The 14,391-nt window shown below is 36.6% G+C and overlaps 1 long non-coding RNA gene across 1 annotated transcript in view; it reads right to left on the bottom strand.

The window, feature by feature from the left end:
- Positions 1–10,713, bottom strand: part of LOC123375424 — a 75,973-nt gene extending 65,260 nt beyond the window's left edge. The window contains exons 1-2 of the long non-coding RNA XR_006581442.1: positions 10,537–10,713; positions 4,567–4,664 (exon numbers count right to left, since the gene is read on the bottom strand). This is a non-coding gene — a long non-coding RNA (uncharacterized LOC123375424). The remainder of the gene's footprint in view (positions 1–4,566; positions 4,665–10,536) is intronic.
- Between the last annotated feature and the right edge of the window lie 3,678 nt (positions 10,714–14,391).

The following is a 14,391-nucleotide window of genomic DNA, read 5'->3' as shown; positions in this document are numbered from 1 at the left end:
CCATGTCATATAGGAGAGAGGTGATAACATATTCCTGCAATTAGCGTTTGTAAATATTTGTTGCAAGTATAATTAATACATCCAGGATGTAAAGCCAAAATAAAACTAATGTGCAAGCACTTATTGGTACAAAAAATTCCACAATGACAAAAACCTGTGTCTGGGTGGGTATTTCTCCTCATATACAGCAAAACAAAAATTGGTGATCGTTTCACTATGACGTTACATTATACATAGTGTATAATACTACTTCATTCTGTTTTATTCCAATACCAGCGCTACACTGCTATGTATTTCCATCACAAAGACTAGATCTGTCCATTTTTGGTCCACAAAATTATTTGAATTCTCAGCTGTGCAAAAAATATAATTTTGACAAGTGTATTTGACCTTCAGTGAAATTGAGTACCTGCACTAAATCTCGGTCTTGAAAACAATGCATGTCATTTCAGGAGGGAAAAGGAAAAGTTTTGGAAGAAACCAATTCCAGTTCTATGGTATAGTGCCATGTTTACATTTAAAGTCACTTTAAAAATCTGTTTCTTCATTTTAATGTATTCTCAAACAAAGAGTATTGATGACATGTTAACAGCTGCATTGTTAACAGGAACACACTCTGTGTTTGGGAGGAAAAAGCCACTGCCTAGGTCTGGAAAGAGATTTTGAACATGACATTCAAGACTCTAGTTTCCATATTTTTCTGACACTTTTTTGCTGTCTGTACATTACACATGGAGATGAGACCAAAACAGAAAACTGGCTTTAAACCTTTCCTAGAGCTTTGGGAACCTTTGTGACTTGAGCCTACTTCAAAAATAGACTGCACTAGAATACTAGTTCCAAAGAACCTTGAATTCAACCATGTCACCCACCAGTGAATGCAGCCACTCCTGGGGTGGAATATGACCACTGCAGCACACCCATAGCCATGCAATGGTGTAGGGCAAGAAAGCTGCATCCAATTGAAACTACAATGATAATATAGGTGGAAAAAGCTAATTATATATTTAGATTTATATTAAAAGGTACAAAATATTTTAAAAGGTGCCTATATCACCCTAGGTGGCTTTAACATATTTAGAAAAAACAGTCCAGCTAAAATCTTTAACCCAATATGAAATTCAACCCCCTGCCAAAAATGTCCTCTCAAAAAACTGAACTTTAAACCTTCTTCAGACTCATCCTACCCAAATAGTAGAGTGAAGTCACCAGTCTTGGAGCATACACTGAGGCTCAGCAGTCCTGGTCTGTTTTGACTCTCAATGGTGGGAGTGCGTTCCTAAAAGTAAGGACCCTGGCAGAGAGGGCATTACCATTCACCCACTCTTCTAAATCAAACCCCTCTGCTCAGTGCAACTGTGCCGTATGGCATGGGGAGAGAGGAAGTCTCTTGGATTGGCTGATACAAAGACATTTAAACTTTTCTAGGTCAGCTTTTATATTCTCCCCAGAAATAGCGTGTATAGCTGCCCCTTACCAAACGGGCTGTCACCAACTTAAGTTTCCATCTTGATTTTTAAATTCCTGTGCCAATGTGATGTGCTTGCTGAAATGCACTCTACAAGGGGAAATCATGGTAGCCAGGTCCACACCTGAACAAAATAGTTGCAATCTCTTAGTAGGACACAGATGGGTCGGGGGGAAAAAGCATCCCTGGAGATGGACTTTAACCAAAGTAGCTGAAAAAAATCCCTGCTCTTAAGTACCATAGAATCTTCAATTGATTGCATAGGTTAGGATACCATTTTTACATCTTGTGTGAAAAATGGTGAGACTTGTAGCCTAATTTAGCAAACAGGCAATTTCAGTAACTACTTATCAAACCTCCAGGGTACACACACAAATGAAATGTTACATGGTGTATGTAATATATATGCATTATGTATAACACATCGCATATTTAGTTTATAATGTCATTTGTTGAAGATACCCCAGAAGAAGTTCATCCAGTTATTTTTTTAAAAATCCAAACCTGAATTATAGACTTGATGTAGTATGGCTCCCTTTATTACTAGACTATAAACGTTAGTTTTTCTCAATATTTATATCAGCCAAGGTCTAATTAATAGTACAAGAAATTGATTTTGTTTCTGAGAACATCAGTTAGTGCTTCTCTTGTTTTTGTGTTTTACATTTCCATAGCAAAGACAATTACTTTAAGAGATCAATAATGTTGCTGCTCTATGTTGCATAGCCTGTCTATAATTTACCATACTGGCTAATGTGCCATACCAGTTAATTTTAATCTTGTATTTGGCTATTTAGGGGTACAGTCTGAGACACACAAGAAGAATTCTTTCAAATACGATTTTGCTCTTTATTAATTTAATGTGGTAATTATTAAATTATTAATTTAATAGGGGGATGAGGCGAGGAACACATAAAATAAGTCTGTGTGTACTAAATAAATAAATTAAAAAAGCTAAGCCTTGATGTCATATGTTTCTGCTAATGTTGTGTAAAATACCCTATGCACTTTGCAGTGTGTGTGAAACCTGCACAAACTTTCCAATAAAGTTTAAAGCACTTGCAAAAATGTTGCACCTGGAGCAAGGGGGGAGTGAAGAGGTCAAAGGTCAGTATTAGGCATTAAGGCATTGACTAAACAGACTTCACACTCAGTGAAAAGTCCAGACAACCCCTGCAGTGTCATCTTACAACTCTGGTTTTCTTCTTTTCAAGACATAGTAATCCATAAATACACTCAAGTCACCAGCAGCTTCACTCTCCTTTTTTTTTTTTAAACTTCCATTTTTCCCACTTCTATGAAGATCTGAAATTTTAACCCTTATGTCTTTGGATAAACTTTGGGAACTGCTTATCTTCTCCCTTACTGTTGTCATTAACTATAATTCTCTTTTAAATGCTACCCTTTGCAAATTATCCTTCTGGAAAAAATAGTTTAAAATGATCTACAAATAATACTTGAAAGTTGAAGTTAAGCCTCAGCATATGGACAACATATCCTGGAAAATCACCAGATTTCTTAAATAACAATCATACAATCCTGCAAATAATTTAACTGCAATCTTCTTTTGAAGACCATTTTAAACAAAGGCTTCACACATTTCATGCAAAAAAATAGTTCCAAGATTATTTTCCTGGTTAAAATAAATTGATTTTAGCTAGAAGACTGCATGATGACTATTTTTTTTAAAGGTACAGAAGGAAATACTTCTACATGTTGAATAAAATTAAAGGTAAAACAAAAAGTGGTGCTTGTGCTTTCATCATACAATTAAATATTTCAGTTTTCACATCATAAAAGCAATATGTGCAAATCATGAGACAAAATGATTTTATTAATTTTATCCAATCCCATTATCCACATCCTACAGCTTAGGGGACTGGATAAACTGCTAATACAGTCTGGTGACTTGACAGTAAAAGTAGGCTGGTGAAACACATCCCATCAATAGCTCATAGCCTACACATTTTGCTTATTTCCCCTCTTAATCCTGTGCATTACATGAATCTGAAGTTCCACACAGGATATTTCACCTCAAGCTTCTTTCTCATCACCCCGCCCATTTTGAGAAGCAGAGGAGACATGGACACAGATCTGCTAAAGTTTCATTTTTCTAATGGGTTTTTATAACCTGAACAGAGCTGTCAAGACATTTGAAAGTATGTGTAAGTACTTTTCATATTCTGCATGAATATTGATTAATGCAAACACTCTATGGAGAGAATGAGTGTTTTCTTTGTTTGTGCAGAGCACCATCATAGTTGTACATAGACAAAAATAATTTTTTTCCAGTTCTATGCATGTGATTCAGACAGCAATTTCACTTCACCACAAAATGGCGGCCTGAAAGAAACCACTGTTAAGTCTCGTGCTCTGCAGGACTCTTTACTATGCTGTGATTTTAGAAATGCACACCCATGAATTTGTTATTTAGATTAATTAAGTAACAAAATCTATTACCATATAGAAAACAGAGTGGCTAAATACTTCTCTCAGCTTTACTCATCCAACCCTACTTCAGTATAACAGAGAGCAGAATCAGGTTAAGGACATGTAACTGTTCAAACTAGTGCAAGGGTTTTGTAGAACCAGTTTCTACAAGGTCTTTAAGCATGTGCTGAACTTTAAGCAAAGGAGTGATCCTACTGAAGTCAATGGGCTACTCATACGCTTTAAATTTAGCCATGTGCTTAAGTGCTTTGCTGAATCAGGGCCTAAATGCATCAATATCACAGGTAAAAATAAGGGGACCAGAGACTGACACCCTTGCTCACCTTGAGAAGCACCTTCTCAAGTCAAGCAAATGAAATGAGTGGGACAACTTACAGAGTAAGGTATTACACCACATTAGTAGGCTTCACAATCCAGCCCTACCTGACTATATTTTATACTGAAGATGAAACTATCTCACTCATCTTCTTAAATACTAATAACATTTTGCTAACAGCAAGCAAAATACTATATGCCCAAACAGATGAAATGTTTCAAGTAAATTGAATGAAAATGGAGTATTGTACCTAGCTAAAAGCACACACTTTCTACCTTTTCAGCTAAAGAAAGTAGATTTTTGTTTAATTATTAGGCCCAAGCATACAGACCTGGTGCAGATAAACATGGAAGTCAACGGGAATTTTGCCTTCATATTCTGTTCAGTGCTGCTTCTTATGCCCTCCTCTGTGGTATTTGAGCATAGGGCCTGCAACAATAATTACATGTCCAAAGCACTAATTAATCCTCTGTGATGTATATAGGTGAGTATTACGCTGTTACAAAGGAGGAAACTGAGGCAGAGGTTAAGTGAATTGTCCACAGCTACATAACTCATTGGGAGAGCTGGCATTAGAACCAAAATCTCCTGATTCTTAGTACCATGCTCATGCAGTACGAGACTGCAAATGTAGGAATTGCCCTAAGGTGTCTTTGCTCTATTTGATGTTTTCAGACACATCTACTATTTTGTTCATTCTTTCTGATACATTCCTAAATGGTGTATATATAGATATATTGGTTTAAAAAAACATGCCTGGTAATTTTCGTTCTGCTGTCTTTCCCCTTTTCCTCATTCACCTTACACCTGAGGAATGACTGAGGCGTTAATGAAACTTTCTTCAACTGAAGAAAAGAAGGCTATTTCACAGTGACATGTAAACATACTTTCATCAGTAAACCAGAGATTTATGGGGAAAAATCTCTTGATTCGGGTTCATAGTTGTGGGTGGCCAATTGGAGCATGATACTAGTCCAGGACTTGAATGATACAGAAATTTTACATTTAGTGGTCACAACAATAACCAATTTATAACCATCTTTGATATTTCTTTAACTGTTATATATGGCCCTATATTGGTTTCAGTCAGGCAATTTTTCCTCTCCTAAATTATCCATCCTATCCGCTTAGCTTGTCTGCAGATTAAGGGAATGTGTAGATTTCTGACTAACACGGCTACCCCTCTGATACTGATCTATTATGTGTTTCTTAAATACAATAATTGTTAAATCTCAATAAATGTATATCCACCGTACATTTCTTACTAAACCCAAACAAAATTGTAAATGGTGGACATTGTGGTACAATTTGTGTCAATTTTATCGTGTGTGTGTGTGTGTGTGTACGTACACATTCTCACACACACCAGCTACAGAAGATATAATTTTGACACAGTTTACATTGCAATCTATAATTCAGTTTAGGGGAGTATATATAACACACGTAGACAAGCTGCTAATGATTACATGTTTTAGATACTAGGTTGGTGTGCACAGTTATAAAAACTTAAGTAGTTTGAAATAATATTTTGCTGGTAATATTTTAATATTTGATTTTCTTTTCATTTGAAAAGCCCCACCTCCCTTGCATCTTCCAACTTCAAGAGACAATGGAAAGAAATCCATCATTCCATAATTCACTTGTTCCTTCCCTTAACGGTAATGAGCGTTTGTTTAGGTTTTTGTATATTGGACAAAGAATAAATGGAGAGAACCTGTTTGCCTGGAGAGTGAAACAGAACTTTTTTCTTGTGCTTCCAATAGAGAGAGGAACTTGCAGTGATTTTGCCTGAACACTTCTAACATTGCAGTTTTGTATAACTAATATAAATTAAATATTCTTAATTATTTCAGCTCTGGCTGGAAAGGATACAAGACAAAGAGGAGATTGATGCAGCGTGCCTCACAATGGCTCTACTGATTTCTCTACTGGCCCTTCCTCTGCACATGGTCAATTGGAATTGAAAATTCTGTTCTGATTTCATTTGCTGGAATTTTAAAGCAGGTCAGGAAGAAAGATGTTATTGAAAAGAAAATTCTCATCTAAATAAGAAAAGAACATGTGGCCATCTGGTCTAACTATACCATGCCGAAAGTCATTTAAACTCAGTTGTAGTCTTGATCTTGCAACAGTTTACCAAAAAATCAAACGGAAATCTGTTTACATTAAAATACCCTAAATGTTTTTATCTATAAATATGCAATGCACAGTTCATTTCCTATCTGTGATGCATGAGCTCATTTGACCCCACTGCCTTACTGAGCTGGACTGCATTTCTGGCAGGCAAGGTTTCAGTTGCTCTCAGCCTACTTTTGCTACGTAAAAATACCAAAAGAGCAACCCAATTTTTGAAAGTTTTGTGTGATCCCAAGTAGTTTCTACTCATGCGTGATGTTTGTATTTACACGTAAAGGAGGCATTCAGAGGCGATATAATTTTTTTTTAAAGTCATTAGAACTGGAAGTTTCTATGCATTGTGCTGTAGTGTTTATACAACCAATTACAGTGCACAGACTAGCAGACCATGTGGAATAGATTTCAAACTCCTCATTTTGTTTGGACTAGAGTCATAAATATGTGTGAATTTTCATGCCCTCTTTGTTTCAGCATCAGCAGCTATTTACAAGTTTAGAGAAAAAGTGAGTTAGCAAAAAACATAGGCCAAAATTTTCAAATTTAGACTCTTTGGTTACAAAATTAGTCTCCTAGATTCATATTTAGGTGCTTCAATATAAATGGCTTTATTTTCAAAGGTGCTGTGAATCTACAGTTTACACTGATTTTGGCAGAGTTTGCTGAGAGCTTATGAAAATGGAGTCACTTTTGTTTAGGCACTTAAATATGTACCTCAGGCCTAACTGTAAATACCCAGAAATGAAAATTTTGGCTTATAGTTCTTTTGATTAAAAAATGAACTTTTCCAGTTAAGCACATTCTGTACATCAATATTAATTTGCTAGCTGGAAAAAAATCCACTCCAGTTTAAAGCTCATGTGTAATCCATACCTTACGTTTGGTAGGAGAATTGATTCTTTTGTAGTATTTTAGAACATGGGAAATGGAAAAAACCCACTAATTATAATTATTACCTTTAGAAAATACACATCAGCACTTTAGTCTATAGCTAACAAAATGATTTTTAATTATACATGTGAAATATTAATGTAAGGTTTTATTTTCAAGGATAATACCAGAAAAAGGAAAAAAAAAGATTAGCAAATAAAGAAATTGTGGGGAATGCGTGTTGTGTGTGTATATTTTTCACGGATATATCCATCAGTGTAGCTACTGATATATTATGCCTTTTCAAATAAGATGTATTAAATTATTCTTTCAGGAAACTGTTTAATTATTTGTATGAGACTTTGGATTTATATAGTTAGAAAACTTGATTGATGTAGCCAATCTTTTATTTCTTCGAATTATGCTCTAGAAGCCTGTAGTCCTATTTGAGATACTGGATGCTGTTGTCATTATGTGCAACTTACTCTTATTTTCTCTCTTTTCCTCTTTAAGCAACTTTCTAGTAAGTTTTATAAACTGCTCAGCTCACCCAAAATAATCAACATATGGGATACCCATACTGGGATCCTGTTTTCAAGTCTAAATCTAGTATACTATTTGCTGGGGGGAGTGTGAGTGTGTGTTGATGACAACTATAATACCAATAAAAGAAAATCACTAAAGTAATTTATCTTTTTCCTAAAAGCCAGCTGATATTTTGAGTAAACCATACTTTCTTAAACCTTGTCAGGTGATGGGGTTTGTTTTTTTTTAAAGTATGCACTATATGTAAGTATTTTAAAGTTTTACTCAAAGTAATTTGATTAAAAAACCCTCCTTTTCCAAAACCCTATACCATGTAGCCAGTGACAATGAAATGCATGAATTTCAAAGAATAAAATTTCTAGTGTATACATTTAAAAATTAAATGGGAAATGGTTCAAAGAATAAAAGAATCTTCCTTTCCTCCGGGTATCTGTGCTAACCCCACCCCCAGCCACACCAAACTAATGTGCGTGACTATTTTTGGGAGTACTGTGTTCAAAAGACAAACTTTCTGGAAGTAATGAGACACAGCCAATCAGTGTTTCTCCAGGGAGTGCAGTAACTGCTTGACAATTGGAAAGCCAGATTCCCATAGTCAGACTGACTACCTCAACTAACCCCCCTCAATTTGGACATGGTTTGCCCACTGGTATTCGAATACCACTAGGTTTGAAGGTGCTCAAAATAATCTGAGAGAGTTGTTAATCTCTCTAAAACCTAATCTATTACTAAAGATTCACATTTTCAAAAACAGGGTCCCTGAATTACTAATATATCATATATACATACATAGTATCTTGTATATGCATATAGTACAGTGTTTCTACATAAGTGTATGTGATCTATCTGAACAACATACTGTATGCAATAAAGATACACCATATACAGGAGTATACTGTTTGTAAAAATCAAGATATAGGATGTACAGTGCATGCACAGAGATATAGTCCACCATGCTATAGAATTATTTGTGTGTGCATATATATATACACACATATACACACATTATACACATACCTGTTTATAAATGATTTTTCATATATTATTTAAAATAATATACAACTTAAAACTGAGATTGCCCAGAGTAAGACAAAAAAGGGATATTTTTGTCTTCAATGTTTCTGCAGTATGGGTAAGACTTCTGTGCCTAGTCTACACATAGCAGAGAAATAGGCTTGCCGTGCATTGCGTGCAGGCTCCTTGATTGTAGAGGGGAAAAAATCTGGCTGGAATCCAGACAGGCTAGCATAGCGCTCTGTTGATCATTATGTCTAGCCTTCAGGTGTCTCAGCTCACAGTGGGCGGCAGTTGGGGGAGGTGTAGATAACAGGAGAGCAGACAAAGAAAAAAATGGTGTACTTAAAAAAGATTATATGAAAATTCATGTCAAGTTCTCCTTTTAAAAAAATAAATTCTTTGGGTTCCTCGCTGCACAATGGGAGCACGTGAACATCTGCCCAGGAAGATTTATTTAAGCCATACTTAGTAGTGGCTAAGCCTTTCAACAATCTTTCTTTATTGGAGGTTTTTTTGTTTTTTGTTTTTTTTAAAGAATAAGTATGAAAATCTTTCACTCAAACTGTTTTCATCTCCATGTTTTTGTACAGAGCCAGACTAACTAGGTCTGAATCAGGTTCCCATTGTCTTTTCTCTTTTTTTTTCTGTTAGTCCTGTGAAAATACTTTCAGAATGTAACTTTTTAAAAGAAGATTTGGACTATTCAAGGATTTCTTAATTTAAATACAGAAGGATAAATCAGTGTGCTATTATCTATTTGGGTTCAATTTTGTTTCTAGGGAATGCGGGGGGGGGGGGGAAGAGAACCACCTCTGCTTTGTCTGTTGCTTCTGTTTGAGAACTCTTGTAAATCTTACACAGAAAGCAACTTAGATCTGCCGAGATCTCCTGGCGAGCAAAGATCTTGGTAAGCTATCAAAATGCATCTCATTATGAATGTGTTGTTATTTCTCCCCCCACCCCCGCCTTCTGACATTATGCTGTGAAGAGTCTCATACCCCTTCCCAACCCATCAGGAATCTGAGTGAATTCTTTCTAAATGGAAGGCAGGATTCAGAAATGTTTAAAGCAGCCTGTCCAAGCCCCTCCTCACACTGAACGATTCCAGATTGAATATTTATTACCTGCTTTTTTTTAAATGCAACCATAAACCTTTCTCTCTGTCTCCCACCCCCACCCCACCCCAACAAGAACACTGAAAGGGGTGGGATGGGAAGTTTGCTTGATTTCATTGTTCAGAACATAAGAGCTATTTGCCCCATAGTCTCTTTGCTGTCTTTCAGAGCTAATTATAATAACTGTCAGATGTCTGCAAAGTCTGGACTGTCCTTGCCAGCAGAGACAGCAAAGTTTGCCTTTATTTTTTCCCCGTTGGGGACAGATCAGGCCTGAGTAAACACAGAGCGGAAATAAAAGTGAACAACATACATGTGGGGGGCTTTTTTGCCTTCATTTTTCTTTATGAACAAAGCAGCACACTGGCTATGTTAGGAAGCAGTGTGGCATGCAGCTCTTATGCAGACACTGCCCTGAGGGATAACTGATTTTTTTCCCCTTCTTCTTTTACTGAAGCATGCAGGAAATATCCCTGAAAGATTCTCAATAGTCTTAGATAATTTTCAGTCTTCATAGCCAGGGAAAAATAATAGAGCATATTTTAAAGATATGGTGCATACAACACGTAAACAGCATTACACTGCGCACTTTAAGGGTGAAAATAAAAATCGATACTCACAGTTTCATACTGTTAAGCTGTGGTAATCACTGTTTACTTCAGTAGAGATGAGTGTGGTGGGTGAATGTCAAGGATGCAGATCCCAATTTAATGCAGAAGGAAAGTACAAAAGTGCTTCATAAAGTCACTCGGAAGTCAGCCACTTGTGCTCAGACATCCCATTGCTGCTGTGCAAGCTGTACTATCTGCAGTTCTGAATTGAACTAAATACTGCCCATGTGAAAGACAGGAGAAATGCTGTCATGTGGGACACACAAATCCACCCTATTGGCTCGGAAGGCATAACTTAGGCATCCTTGTTTTTCCACCATTGGTTAATAGTTAAAACTGAAACACTAGGTCTTCCTAGTGAGTCCCTTTCCCCTCTGTGCATGGAAGAATGAGTGTAGGATTTTACAGTGACAGGATTAGTTAAGAAAGGGACTGAAGTCATCCTTTGACTGATTCTGGTGGGTGGGGATTGGAGGCTGAGCTTTGTGTGTGTGTGTGTATCCTTCTACAGTCTTGCTTGGGCTTTGCATGTCGGAAATACTTGCAATTAACTTTGGAGTTGAAACTAAAAGTTATTTGGGGTTAAGCAAGGGTTTTTGTTTTTAGATTAAGGTTTAATATTGCAGAGTGCAGTATGGTTTTAGTGGATTCAGTACCATGTTCTATCTGATTTAACAGATTATTTATTATCACTTTTCATCGATTCACAGATTTTAAGCCCGGAAGGGACCACTATGATCATCTAGTCTGATCCCCTGCCTAATTCATCCAAGTGATTCCTATATTTTGCACAATAAACTTGTGGTTGAACTAGAGCATAACTTTTACAAAGCTGTCCAATTGCACAGAACTATTATTATGCTAACATTATTACATCTAGTAAGCAATGAAATTTCATAAACTTCATTATTGCCAAGATGTGGTAATTGCAAGAATAATCAAGAAATTATTAGAATTGAGCAGGAGGGAAGAAGATCAACTCTTCTCTATTTAAATGTTCTGCCCCTTTGCCTGATTTAGTTATGCAGACATCAGCAGTAATTTGAAACAGTAGTCAGTCATGTGTGACATACTACTCCAATTAACCCTTATTAAAAAGACCTTTCTGAAATCCAGCATGCACACAATCACAGAAATTAGATATAGGAGAGATCTATCAGAGTTACATAGCCCATCCTCCTGTCAGTTCAAGATTGTTCCCTCTTCTACATTTCAAGGGCTTTCATCCAGTCTAGTTCTAAATATCCTAAACAATGGCACTTCTGTCAATTCTGTGGGAGAGCATTCGTGAGCGTAAAGGCTCAATTCAGCAATCAAATAGCTTGTCCACACTTGGAAGTTTATCAACATGGCTATTCCAGAACTTCCATTTTGGTACGTTTCCAAGTGTAGACAAACCCACAATCAATTGGAGCTTCTCCTACCTAGGTCCTATGCAGCATCCCTTACTCAGATCTTGGTGTCTGGAAATTTTACTGCTATCTAGCCTAACCAGAAGCCTTTTATTTCTTTCCTCATTTCTGCTACTTACATTCTATTGGGCCACCTTTGAACAATTCCCTTCGCTGCTTAGTGTTTACATTATTCAACTATCTATAGGCATTTCTCATATCTACCCTTGTCATTACTTAGCTCAATACAGTATTCCAGGTGTAATGGCAGAAAAGCCATAGAGTGTGGGGCTGTTCTCGCCTTAGTCTGTGGTGTATACATGATGCCTCAACGACAAATTGTTTTTCACGTTACAAATACAGTAAATATAAAAATAAGTCTCCTATCCATTCAACAAGCCAGATTTAATGGAAAAAATACGTACACTGGAGGTTGTTATATCATGATTTCTCTCTCAATCAGAGAATGAAGCAGAAACCAAATGAATGAATGTATCAAATGCAGCTTTTCATCTCTCTGCTGTATTAAAATTGCCATCTTGTCTCAGTAAATTTGTTGATGGCATGCTTCATCAATAGTGAACTGTACAGAAACTACAGGATTAACTACAGTCTCTTTACCCACCAATAGATTGCTATTTAATATGAGAGGAAGGATATAGATGCAGGCATGCATTAGATGGCACAATGGATGGTATCTTTGGAGCAGGGATCATGTCTTCCTGTATTTTTATACATCTTCAAGTACGCTGGGGCCCAGTCCTGATTGAGGCCTATGGATATTACAGCTGTACAAGTAATTAATACTAATAAGTGCTTGCAACACTATGGTACACCATTCATTCTTCCCATCATCTTCACCCCAAATCCGATTGGGTTTTAGTCATTCAGGTCCAGATTTTTCAGTCATTTACATGAAGGCAAGCCTGGGTTGTTTTGGGGGAATTGTAGTGGTGTAAATGTCACCAGAATTTGGCATTAGATCATAAGGGAAAGTGATCTACAAGGAAAATGAAAATGTGTCTTTTTGAATGTTTTCGTGTTACAAAATCAAGTGGTCTCTGCTCTGTTTTTCCTAGAGGTCTCTATGGATGACTAAAGAACTATTAGGATTATGATATCATAAGTACCAAGAAAGTGAAATCTGAATCTTCAAGAAGGGATAGGGGGTTTTTATACAGACTTTTAATTTTTTTTAAAATATGTATTTAAGGCAAATTCTGGAACAAAAGACAGGATTAAAATCTTTCCCAGCCCTTTCAGTTAAGGGCTGAAAGCCTCCATCCTAGCCCTATGGTTCTACAGCAAAACCTGGGAAGACAAGACTTGATATTCCTGGTATATCTGAAACATAATACAAGAAGAATAGAGATGACAGTTTTTGAGCCTTTTGCTTATGAACAAAGAAATCCCAGGTCATTTTATCTTCTCTGTGTAGGTCCCCTTTAAAAATACTAAGTAATAGTTGACAATAAAATAGCAGAAAAACACAATTTCTGCAACTTTAACAAGTTGAAGTATAATAGTCCTCATAAGGACAGGTACCTGTTTGGTTTCAATAAAATGATGCTAGAGCAGTAGCATCAAATCTTTCTCTCCTCCTTCCAACAATGTGTTCATCTCCAATAAGCCCGTCACATCTGGACTCCAGAACACTGAGGGGGCAGAGTTACAAACCCTGGGAGACTTTTTTCTTTTTTTTCTTCTTCTTTTTTACAGTGCTGGTGGTCTTTGTAATTTTGGGTACTTTTAAAAATTCAATTAAAGTGGGAATAAATATTAATAAAATAAACCTTACTCCAGAGAGCAGTAAACTCTTGGGCTTTAAGCCTTTATACATGGTCTTGTCTTAAATATATTTTGAGCACTGATGTCAGCTTTGGTTTTAAAATGTTTGTGTGTGTGTGGGGGGGGGTGTTATTTCAAGAGAGCAAATAAACATCTGACTCCATTTAGCATTGTTTTGCTCTTTCCTCAAACATCAAGGTTGAATGGCACCATTTTCAGGGAAATGTAGGAAATCTAAAGAAGTGGTAATCCACATGTACTTCTCAAGTCACATCCAGGTCTTGGAAGAGTCATGTGTGCATCTAGCACAGGCCACAGATCTGACTGGTGCGTCAGCATGAAAGGAGAGAAGAGAAACCATTGCATGACACACATGCAGATATTATTCAGATTTTTTTAATTTCCAAGAACTCTTCTGAAGAGTCTAGAAGCAGACATTCTGTTCTCAGAGTTGCTAATCATCGTAATAAATTAATACTGAATTCTGATATAGCCTGCAGAGACAACACATATATGCTAGTATACGTAAACACACTGTGTCCTCATGGGGCTCTTACCTGTGTTCATTCCATTAGTTCATAGAATCATAGGACTGCAAGGGATCTCGAGAGGTCTCCTAGTCCAGTCCCCTACACTCAAGACAGGGCTAAGTATTATCTAGACCATCCCTGACAGGTGTTCGTCT

This window comes from Mauremys mutica, chromosome 8 (assembly GCF_020497125.1).
Source record: "Mauremys mutica isolate MM-2020 ecotype Southern chromosome 8, ASM2049712v1, whole genome shotgun sequence".
NCBI classification, from domain to species: Eukaryota; Metazoa; Chordata; order Testudines; family Geoemydidae; genus Mauremys; species Mauremys mutica.
The sequence above is the reverse complement of the archived record's forward strand: the minus strand, read 5'-3'. Positions and strand labels throughout refer to the sequence as shown.